Below are 11623 nucleotides of genomic sequence, written 5' to 3'. Positions count from 1 at the left end.
TCCCCGTTGTCACCGTTCAAGAGGTAGCAAATCTTTTGCATACAAAGACCTTTTGCTTGCACACATGTCAATCGATGCAGCTCACAACACATCCAGAACGTGGCAGTGTTCCATATTATGGGTTATTAAAGGCTAGAAACATGCTTAGTACATTCGAGCATTTTGAGGAAAATTGGAGCCGAGAAACCAGGCACATCTCCTAATACTTCTGAGCAGTTGAAAGGTTCAGCGTTCAAGATCACTATGGAGTATTAAACATCCAGCTCAGCCAAGTCGAAAGAGGACCAGGTGTCAGAGAATAAGAAGAAGTCATTATGCATGCAAAGTGGAGTCAGAGTCATAGTTAATTTAGAACTCTTAAACACTACAGTCAGTTCCTTATTGTATTTATTAGTTAGTTCAATAGCTAATAGGTGTCATTAGAGGCAGTTATCGAGTTCCCCTCATGCTGGAGGAGGAAGCTCGAAGTAGTTAGAATAAGGATTCTATATATAGCTGGAACATCTATGTAATGAGGGTTGGAGATTTTATAAAACAGAGGACTGTTTTGGCTTATGTAGAAAGACAAAGTTCAGTAATATAATAGAACTGCTTTTCTTCTCAGGATTCATAAAGTGTTTCTATGTTCAAGATGTATGGTTTTGCTTTATCCCTGATCTATTTTACAGTTTCATAAATGTGTAATCACTCAGAATTCACTTATGCTGCTCTGATTTCCTGTGCACATTCATGAACTGTGGTTTTCTAAAAGTTGTGTTTTGAACATTTAAATGCCACATGCCCTGACTTCTATGTAAAGGCTGTATCATTATTTGCTGAAGTTTTATTGACTCCATAGGCCCAATGGAAACTTATGTAATGTTTGTCCAACCTTCATATTTGTCACTGTTATTTCACAAGAGTTAGCCCTCTTACTTTTTAATCAAAATCAATAACCTTTTGAGAGAGCCCTCTCAGGCTAAGGAGGCTAAACCTTAGTCAAAAGATTGGTCTGAAACAGTTACTTGAAGTCTTCCTGGTCAGCAGCCTTCCAGGGTCTGATTTTGAGATAACAGAGAACACAGTCATAAGGTATTAGTACAAGAAGAAGACACAGTGATGAACTCGGTGATGGATATGATCTCAGGATCTCACAGTAGTACACACAACCTCAACATAATTATGGTGAAATGATTTCATAGTGATGATATCATTGTCTCGGCATACTGAATGGAGTCATAGTCTTGACATACTAATAAGAAGGATCACAATTATCCCATTGTGATACATTTTGTCTCTACATATTTGTGACAAGAAGAAGCTCGATGATCACACAGTAATGCACTCTCGGCATACTGAACACAATCATGATCTCGGTCTCAGTAAAGGAGTAGTAAGGATATAAGTGAAGAGGCAACAATGGTGCAGTTGTAATAACCTCTGTGTTGCAACAATGATTACCTCAGTGAAGCAGCAGTGATGATGAAGAACTCAACAGTAACAAAGAGGAGGATTGGTGCCTTGGTCTTGGAGTGGCATAATAAGTCAAGGGTAAAGGTCTTGGTGTTCGTCAATTGGAATCTTTATACGAAGAATTTTGTGCGGGTTTTCCTCTCCAAGAGAGAGAGGTTTTGGCCCTGAAAGAAAGCCAAACATCTTGTGTTCTTGTCTATTTGTTTTGGTAGCAGTTTGATGAAGCAAACACACACACTAATAATAAGAAGAAGATTAAGCTAAGAAAAAATTGTAAAATCACTTCATAAATTGTTATCAAGTCTAGAAGAATCCTACTAATACTAATTGCCCTAGATTCTTCAACATGGTATCAGAACTAAGGTGCAGAAGTCAAAGGAAGGGCAGCAAAAGAGACATACAAGGACCAGTCCTCAAGAAGGGCATCAAAGTAAGGTTAAGGGTTTTGTCAAGAATAAAGGATCAAGTATACAACAAGCAGTCTACATCAACAAAGAACCTTTTCTCCATAGTCATCATCAAAAAGGTCACCAAGAACCTTATCAATATGAGTACAAAGCAAGATAACTCAAAGTCAAATATTATCATCTTGGAGAAGGTCAAAAATCTGAGGAGAAGTCCTAATCTACACTACAACAAAAGGAAAACACAGTACCTTTCACAGTCTCGGTGCTAGCCTCAAAATTTGGGTGTCATTACAACCCATGTCATACCATATTAATCTTAATGACTTAAGAAATTTTGATGATTGGTATTGAACAATCCTCGAAGGCCACAAAGATATTTTCTCATGCTAGTCAACTCAAGCAAGGTTCTACCCCAACAAGGAGCATTGCAACAAGGCTACAATGATATACAGTCACAACATACATTACAACAATATCACTTCAGAAGGAGAACCCAATGCCACATCTCGGGTGGACATCATGATAGTGCTCTCAAAATTCTTGATTTTGATTCCATACCCTCACAGTCATGGGAATCAAATAATCTCAACATATCATAAAAGACAGGTGTGCTTCATGCTGAACAATGCAAGGAAGTCTCAAGAAAGGTTCTGGAATTCTATTGTACCAGGCAGCTCAAGCAAGAATCTCATTGAAGGAGATCACTCAAGAAAGCATAAATGTGAAGATTTCACCTTCACATGGCAAGTAAGTATCTTTTTATTCTATATTCAAGTTTGGTTAAATGACTTCATGATTGCAAGGACATCTATGAATTGGATGGGTTATCAAGATTCCTTGCATGAAGAAGGAGAATACACATAGTCCTCTAAGTAGCTGAAGTCATCAAAAGGTCTCCTCTAAATTTATGAAAAGGGATATTTATGAAAGATTCCCTCACATAGAAAAATGGAGACATCAAAGTGATGTAGATGATAAACTCATTCTCTTAAGGTGCAATGAAGAAGGTTACATGAAATCTGATCTACATTAATGTGTTGAAGTTTCTAAGTTTACTTAGTTTAGAAATCCTTCATGCACTTTTACTGATTTATTCCTGCCTACTTGTTATTTTTCTTTAACAAGTTATTTACAAAGTAAATACTAAAAATAAACACCATTGCATGCTCAACGTATTATAGATCAGTAACTAAAAGAAACAAGAACAAACACACCACATGACACCATTATTTTTGGACCAATGTCCCCAAATATCCACACCATTATCCACTCGACTACAGCTCTATGTCTCCCCACTTCAGCTCAAGTGGCGTGTGTGCACTCATGGTGTTGGGTGAAACTATGTTCGTTTAAATCTGTTGTAGTACTTACCCAACTATTTAATTTGTCAATCCGAGGTCCGTAGACTTACGAGACACATGCACTATATATGCAGGACTGAAGTGGTACTAATCTAATCTAATCTAAATTACTGAAATCAAATTACTCTAAGAAGGCATTGAAATATTAACTATGAAAGCAGGAAATTGCATAAAGGAAAAGCAATACAACATGTGAAGAAGTGAATGACAAACAACATATGTGAGCTCACAACAATAAAACTATGTCAAATTATATTACAAGAACTAAATTACAAATCATGAAAGCATAACAATAAAAGAATATGAATCAAAGTTAATCTCCATTCTCTATTATTCATTATTCATCATTCCAATGAAGAGAGAGCACTCTCTTATATACATGAGGAAGATAACCTTTCCATAATTACATATCCAATATTCTCTCAAGCACTCTCAACTAGTTTCCCATTATTACAAGATATGATGCCACAAATCTCTCAAACATGATCCCACAAATCTCTCACATATCTTGGATAAGATATGCCAACCAAATCCTCCATGCTTTTCTCCTAATTATCTCCTCGGATAAGATATGTCTCCATGATTTTCTCCTTAGGAATTGGATAAGATATGCCTCCATGATTTTCTCCTTAGAAAAAGGCTTGCATAATTATCTCCTTGATCTGGTGGAGGAGATATTGATTCTTCACATATTTCCTACACATCACAAAACTCACATATTCTTGAGATATATATAAAAATATGTACATTTTCTAATAATTAATCATAAATTAACTTATAATACAAAAATGAATAAAATGGAAAATAAGAAGGGGAAACCCAAATGTATGTATGAAAATGATATGATGAAAGGTTAATGGGATGATGAAACGTAAGGAAAAGGTGGATGAAAATATGACTTTTATGAGTCCCAACATCCTCCCCAACTGAACTTGTTGCATGTCCTCATGCAACCATGCATGGGTCTCTTTAAGAACATTTGGCATTTTGAACTTTGGCTTTACATGATGATGTCTTTTAATAATTAATGTTTCCAGGATATGTGAAAGACATGAGTAACAATTTACATTTTCTTATGGTTGGTTCTTGTGTGACAACCATGAATACAAAGAATGTTGGTTCTTGTGTTAACAACATTCATTTCATTTTCTGTTCTCTTTTCTTCAATAATAATGTAAACAATCACTGGAAATCATAATGTGCATAAGAAAGCCCTTTTGTAATATTAATGAAGCATGCCAATATCGTGTATGAAGCAAAGTGCAACAAAATATCATTGGAAAATGAATGTTGGTGAATGGTAAATGGAGTGATAGTGGTGAAAAAATGGAATCATGGTAGTGAATATGTAGTGAATATAGTTCTTCCCCCCTGTCAACTGAATGGGTTGCATGTCCTGACATGGCTCATGAAAAGAAATGTAGCATGGTGAGGGAATTTTCCAAAATATTCAAGTTAGCATATAAGGAATTGCATGATTAAAGATTAGAAAACAACATACCTCTACTTACCCAAGAATGATGAATTATGCAATAGGAATGTAACTGCTGCTGCTGCTGGATCAGGAAAATGTGACTGATGTTTTTATAACTGGATCCTGGGAAATGAAGGAATCTGAACTGCTGATGCTGAATCATGGAAAAGATAAACGCTGAAAGTGGAACTGTGGTACTCTCAGAGATCAGAATGCATTCTGTTGTAACTACTGAGGGAGTCGTGAAAAAGTGTATAGTCTTCACCTGCTACAAACCCGATGGTACAATTCTAAACATGCGAATGAATGTTTGATGTCGAGCATGAATAGAAATCATTGGATTACCGACCATTGATGTATGCCGTTAACCAATGCAAGGCAACTCACCCGTGATGTCAATGAGTGCCAAGGTACCCGAGTACATCTTGCGAAGTGCGAATGGATGTGTCGAGGTCGAGCCACTTGCAAGATCTGAAGATCAAGGGACATTGATGTATTCCCACGATCGTCAGCGAGAGAACTTGCCATTAAGGCATGCAAACCTCTAGGTACTCAAAATGAACTCTAGTCTATTTCCCAGATAAGGTGCTGATGTCGATGGGGCAAGACTTGTTGAAAGGTGGGCCTTAAGGAATCCCACATCAGTCAACGCGAGTTTGTACAAAAGATTTGGTAGGACTATAAATGGAAAGAAATCACGGACAAGCAATGTGGATCAGCATGGCTAGGAAATCAAGGCAATGTAATCATGGAAAGGGAATGAGTTTTATTCAGAAGGCAAACTAGAAGGCAAAAATAAACTGAAAACGATAAAGGGATGTATGCTATTCAGAAAAATAGGCGTGCATGAAGTCGTGAAAGATAAGGAAATGGAAGATGGGCTGCAACACAAGGATGGTGAGTAGTCATGACGCAAAAGGATTTTTGTGTAGTGGAAAATGTCATGATATGTGCAGTGAAGAATTAGTTCCTTCAAGCGTCCAATGATGCATGTTTCATTGTGATTTCGAAAAATCACTTTTGCATTAGATTGTCTTCAACGCTTAGCACCATTCTTGCATAAAAATTGTCACCTTTGTGTGCCATCTCCATCGATCATACCTGTATGAAGTGACTCAAAAACAAATTAGCGCATTTTCAAGAATTTACAAAATGTCCATTTTTTTAATTATTTTCCGAAATAACTCTAATTGTGGATGAAAAAGGTGTCGCATCGTAATGTTGAGCTTTCTGCATAAGCTTCTCGTTGTCCTACACATAACACCAATCTCATTTCACTTGTTAGTATATGCATCCTAACTTTTGCCCATAAATTCACAAAAAAAATCCAACATACTTTGATTCCCTCCCCAACTAGAAATATTGCATGTCCCCATGCAATGTATTCATTGATTTTGCAATATTTTTTCAAAATGTTTTTATTGGTTTGCAGGAAAATTGATTTAAAACATTTGAAAAGGCATTGTACTTGTTAGGGAACAAGTAATGAGTTTATGAATGAGGGCAATTTTATTTGATTATTATTATTATTATTATTATTATTATTATTATTTTTTAAAGCTACAAGTCAGCAACTATACATTATGCATTACATTAAGTTAGGCAAGTTCGAATAATTGAAACACTTCGTGTGTCCCGCAAACATTATATCTCCGCCACTACATCATTCATAATTTCATATAGAATCAAAGCGATGCCATCCATTCCTACTGAAACAGTAATATAAATCATATTTTTCAAGCCCTTATGATACTTATCTGTTCCAAAATATCCTCTTTGCAGTTACTTATCTACTGCTATATCAGATGCATATAATTATCAGAAAGAAAGAAAATCCATGTACTGTATCGAATTATACATAATAAAGCAATTTTGACTAAACCAGAGTTTATAACGTTAATAACTCTCCTAAGTCGCCACATCAGAACTTCAACGACAATTCCTGCATATTGCGGTAGTGGGTGGCCAAAGACTGGAGAGCTAGGGTAATGTCGAAGGAAGGCTCAAGCTCGAGTGAAAACTTCAGAAGCGTCGGACAATTCTCACCTATTTTTATCAAACCAAACGGAGTAATTCCAAAATGACCCTTTAAACCCAATTCTTGGATATTCTCACAGTTTTTAAGGCTTTTCAGGGTATCATCAGACAAATAGCGTTAAGCTTATTACAAACTCTAGTCATGGCCTCGATACCTGAATCCTGCAAATTGCGTATGGAAGTCAAGGAAACATTCTCGAGCATGGTACAAGTTTTCACAAAACTCACAAACCCTGCATTTGAAATGCATTCCTGTGGTTGGGCAGGGTTCCCTAATGATAATATACGTAGGTTTTTAAGGCATTTGGAGGCCATCTGGAGATCTTGATCGTGAAATTGATCAGTGCATCGAGAGAGATTCAGCTGCTTAACATGTTTGAAGCGAGGAAGAAGAGAAGGGAGGAGTACACGCGACCTGATTGTCAACCTCTGGGCTAACGATGTCGGCACCTCGTTCCAGTCTTTGCAGACCATGGAAGCCGAGAGCTGGTCCTGGGAGCATTCAATCCGCATTAACATGAGGGACAACATTCCTTTGTCCCTGAGCGCGATCTCCATGCTGCTCTGTCTCGTCCGGAAAAAATCAGACAACGTTGCTCCCGTGGGTAGGTCAAAACTCAGATACTCAGACACTGAACCGGGCTCGGTTTATCAGCGACTCAGCGTGGATTTGTTTGATGTTTTGTATATACAATGAATGATGCAGAGTTGTTTTTTATTTCGCTGGTTTTTTTATGTTTTGTTTTTATGAATGCGCTGGTTGGTTTTGTTTCTTTTTTTATTAAAAGTCTAAAAAAATGGAATTAATCCTATCTTTGAAAAACAAAAATGGTAATCCTATCTTTAAAAACAAAAATGGTTAGTTGTTAATTTTTTTTTTTTTTTTTTTTAATCAATGAAAAACTAAAGTTGAGAAAGAAATTAAACTTTCTCTTAATTTTTTTTTCTTTTTTAACAAATGGACATAATAATTTGCATATCGAAAGATGTTGGTGATGAAGCATATTGCAAAACATGAATTTATTCTTGAAATTAGTCTAAATCATTCCTATTTTATGATCCTCGAGATCGTACAAAGATGCAGGAGGAGAGCATACTTATTCTAGGTAAAAGCAAAACTGAAAATGAAAGCAAACGTTGAAAATGAAAGCCTAACTACTCTATACTAATTAGAATTTACAAATTAGTTACGTGTAGGTAAACTTCCAATGAAGCCACTCACGTAGCAGTAACAACAATAGATTCAGTAGCAATTTGTCAGATGAAAAATGAAAATATTCAAGAGTGAATGAGTCTAGTTGCTGTAACTGCAAATTAACTAAAAAATTAAAAAATGAATCTAATCTAGTACTTACCTGGAACCATTGTTCGATGAAGCTTTGATAGGCACAGTTTCTCTCACTCAGATCATGCTGTAACTCCTGTTCTTCTTCGATCTGTTGTTCTTCTTCCTCGATCTCCTGTTCGAATGATTGTTCGCCATCAGATATGCATGATTCTTCATATGTTGAATCTTCGTTTATTTCTTGGGGAGTAGTTGAACTTTCAATTTTTGTCAAGATCTCCTTTTCCAGGGAAGAGGAGATTTTGACTTCTGCAAGGACCTGAGTGAGTAGTTCCATGCTGACACTCATTACAAAACCATGTTGAAAGAGAAAAGCAAATAAAAATCAGCACACTAAAAATTGAATTAAAAACAAAAGGACCACAGAAATAATCTTGAATTCAATACTCAATTAAACCCTCTTACAAGGACTGCTCATTAATTGAGTAATCGAATGCTTCAATTATAACCATGAACCATGAATTCATCAAACATTCTTCACAGTTGCGAAAATCAAACACACTTGCAGAAATTGAAATTCACACTTGCATAAATGTAAACACACCCTACATGCCCTGATCCATAAGAGGTCGAGCCCGTTACGGTATCTCGAATGCGATGCATAGGCTGTTCCCCACGTCTTACCGCCTTAACACCTCGGAGTTAGGAACATGTCTAAACACACTTGCATAAAAAATCAAACTAAACTTCAATCCATCGTGCCTCCCCGGCAACGGCGCCAAAATGTTGGGTGAAACTATGTTCGTTTAATTCTGTTGTAGTACTTACCCAACTATTTAATTTGTCAATCCGAGGTCCGTAGACTTACGAGACACATGCACTATATATGCAGGACTGAAGTGGAACTAATCTAATCTAATCTAAATTACTGAAATCAAATTACTCTAAGAAGGCATTGAAACATTAACTATGAAAGCAGGAAATTGCATAAAGGAAAAGCAATACAACATGTGAAGAAGTGAATGACAAACAACATATGTGAGCTCACAACAATAAAACTATGTCAAATTATATTACAAGAACTAAATTACAAATCATGAAAGCATAACAATAAAAGAATATGAATCAAAGTTAATCTCCATTCTCTATTATTCATTATTCATCATTCCAATGAAGAGAGAGCACTCTCTTATATACATGAGGAAGATAACCTTTCCATAATTACACATCCAATATTCTCTCAAGCACTCTCAACTAGTTTCCCATTATTACAGGATATGAAGCCACAAATCTCTCAAACATGATACCACAAATCTCTCACATATCTTGGATAAGATATGCCAACCAAATCCTCCATGCTTTTCTCCTAATTATCTCCTCGGATAAGATATGTCTCCATGATTTTCTCCTTAGGAATTGGATAAGATATGCCTCCATGATTTTCTCCTTAGGAATTGGATAAGATATGCCTCCATGATTTTCTCCTTAGAAAAAGGCTTGCATAATTATCTCCTTGATCTGGTGGAGGAGATATTAATTCTTCACATATTTCCCACACATCACAAAACTCACATATTCTTGAGATATATATATAAATATGTACATTTTCTAATAATTAATCATAAATTCACTTATAATACAAAAATGAATCAAATGGAAAATAAGAAGGGGAAACCCAAATGTATGTATGAAAATGATATGATGAAAGGTTAATGGGATGATGAAACGTAAGGAAAAGGTGGATGAAAATATGACTTTTATGAGTCCCAACACATGGCACAATCGTCGTCTGTCAAAACTTCCTTCTCTGCCAGTGCTGGCGCTGCCTTAGTCTTGAAAGTCTCTCCCTTACTCTCCTTCCTTGGACACTGGGTCACATAATGACCCATATCCCCACAGTGGAAGCACTTGATCTTGGAGATATCTTTCTTCTTCTGCTTCTCCTGCTTTCCCTCAGATGTTAGGGCCACATCCTCCTCCTCCTGGTTGACCTTGATCCCTTTGCTGCTGCTACCTATCTTTGACTGTCGTCTGATCTCTTCCTGGCGAAGAGCTGCCCACATCTCATCCCAAGGTAGGAGAGTCCCTCTACCCATGATGCTCTGGACAAACACTTCCCACTCTTCTGAGACAGCATTCAGGGTTGTCCTCACCATAAGCTCCTGATCCGGTGTCACTCCTATAGCAGTCAACTGATCTCGGATCTCATTCAGTCCTCCGAGGAAGGAGTCAATCGTTTGACCCTTCTTCATCTAATACGACCTCATTTGGTTCTCGAGAAACATTCTTATCTACACAAAAGTATGATGATACAGGTTCTTGAGAGCCTCCCACATCTCAACTGTCGTTTCCTTCTCGGCTATATGTGGTACCACATGATCCTTGACCCCACCAAGGATAATGCACTTGGCGCTCACCATCGCCTCTTCGTACTTGTCATTATCATTTGGGTCAACTGGGATAGCTATTGTCTTCAAGGCGAAGTTCCTGACACAATTCCTATCAAGCACTAAGAAGATTCTAGGCTACCAGACTGCGAAGTTTGATGCTCCGTCCAGTCTATCCTGGTCTCTTACTCTGTGTAGTGCCATGATGCTCGTCTAATTCCCTCCTGGAAGTTCTCTGTTCAACTCCTCTAAGTCTCTACTTCCCGTTTGGAAGTTCTCTTCTGGACTCCCTCTGAGTCCTGATTTCCTTCCTGGAAATCCTTTTGTGGCTTGTCGAGATGCCCCCTACTCTGATCGTCTTGTGCAACTGCACTTCTGATCCAGGTTCCTTGGCTAGAAACCCTCGGTAACAACTCCTCTGGCCCTGCTCTGTCAGGTATTGTTCTGACTATAGTACCTCACCAGCTCCACTCTGCAATATTCCTGCAACCTTCTAGACTGCAACAACTGCCTCTTCGTGAACTACGTCAACCCCTCTCTGCCCCACGCTGGCTTTACGTCAACCCTGTGTTGGGTTGTGTTATATTCTTTCCACGACTAACCTACGTAGTTAAACGGGGGGTTAGAGGGGGGCGGTAGCCCCCCTTCGTTGCGCTGATTGCACAGCGGGGGGCGGGTAGCCCCCCTCTACGGGGTCCGGGGCAGCGCCCCGGGAATTTTTTTTTGGACCCTATATTAGGTTGGGCGAACCTACCTATGGTTTTGTGCATGATTTTTGCACATGGTATTAGACGCGATGGTTTTTCGGTCCATGGTATTGGATGCTTTGGCATGTATAAATATGTATTGTAACATTGAAAGGAACATAATGAAAAATCAAGCTGGTAGTCCCGGTTTTGGGATCCAGGGAAAAATCTCTGTGCATATGTGTTCTATGGGTTATGCTCTCGCATTGTTTATTTTCTTTGTTTAAGAATTCGTATGCAGGTAATTTCTGTACAGGGTTAAAACCTACATTTGGTATCAGAGCTGTTTTGGCTTCAAGGGTACGCCTTTGTTGCTGAGGGGTTTCGCTCGGGCCTGTGGTAGACCCTGTTCAGTGGGAGATCTGCGAGATCGATTCTGGTGGTGAAAGAAGATGGCGAGCAGTGGAAAGATCGAGATTGAGAAGTTCAATGGTCAGAGTTTTGAGTTGTGGAAACTCAAGATGGAGGATCTGT

General features: G+C 38.0%; 1 pseudogene; it reads right to left on the bottom strand.

The window, feature by feature from the left end:
* Positions 1–6409: 6409 nt before the first annotated feature.
* On the bottom strand, positions 6410–7292 carry LOC149257412 (uncharacterized; annotated as a pseudogene).
* Positions 7293–11623: the final 4331 nt, after the last annotated feature.

This window comes from Pinus tabuliformis, chromosome 6 (assembly GCF_031772625.1).
Source record: "Pinus tabuliformis cultivar Carrire ecotype Pingquan chromosome 6, CPIR1, whole genome shotgun sequence".
NCBI classification, from domain to species: domain Eukaryota; kingdom Viridiplantae; phylum Streptophyta; class Pinopsida; order Pinales; family Pinaceae; genus Pinus; species Pinus tabuliformis.
Note: the sequence above shows the minus strand (reverse complement) of the source record. Positions and strands in the feature narration are given on the sequence as shown.